This window comes from Parasteatoda tepidariorum, chromosome 2, assembly GCF_043381705.1.
Source record: "Parasteatoda tepidariorum isolate YZ-2023 chromosome 2, CAS_Ptep_4.0, whole genome shotgun sequence".
NCBI lineage: Eukaryota > Metazoa > Arthropoda > Arachnida > Araneae > Theridiidae > Parasteatoda > Parasteatoda tepidariorum.
In genome coordinates this window covers 60,865,746-60,866,431 of record NC_092205.1, presented here as the reverse complement: position 1 = coordinate 60,866,431, position 686 = coordinate 60,865,746, and positions in this window count along the sequence as shown.

Sequence of the window (686 nt, the reverse complement as noted above, 5' to 3'; positions counted from 1 at the left end):
AGCAGATCACCGAAGTCAAGCATCACTGGCTGCGGTCAGTGTGCAGGTGGGTGACCACTTGGATTAGTCTGCGTAGGGACCGAGGGTGTGCGGTATTGGTCCTCGTTAAACTGTTCTACCGTAAAGTGCTCGACTACGCGTGCAGGTCGTCGGGCTACTGAAGCGGGGGTGCCGCCCCCTCTGCAGAGGATCAAAATCGTGATGGCATGTCTTCGGATCATCCTCAGGGATGTTTCCCAGACCGTCGCCAATAGCCCATTGTGCAGCTCTAGTACGACGTAAATGAACTACAACAACAACAACCTATGATACATGCAACCACTTTAAAAACTTTGATTTTGAACTGACTTTGATCAGAGAGAATAGATAGCAGGTCCGAATCCCAAAAATGTCTGAAACACTTCAATAGAGAAAGGGAGCCGTGGTTGCTTAGGGGATAGAGTGTCACCTACCAATGAGGTTAACCGGGTTCGAATCCCAGCGATGGCTATTCGATACGAATTCGCGCAAACCACAGTGTTGAAGTAAAATATCCTATGTGATAGACGGATCATGGGTTAGAGTTTCCTTGCCGTCGGGCTATCCGTGGGAAGTTTTCGTGGTTTTCCTCCCCATTCAAAGCAAATACATGTTAGTTTCATTAAAAAGTCCTCCGCGGAAGCAAATTTCTCCCAATACCTGATCCA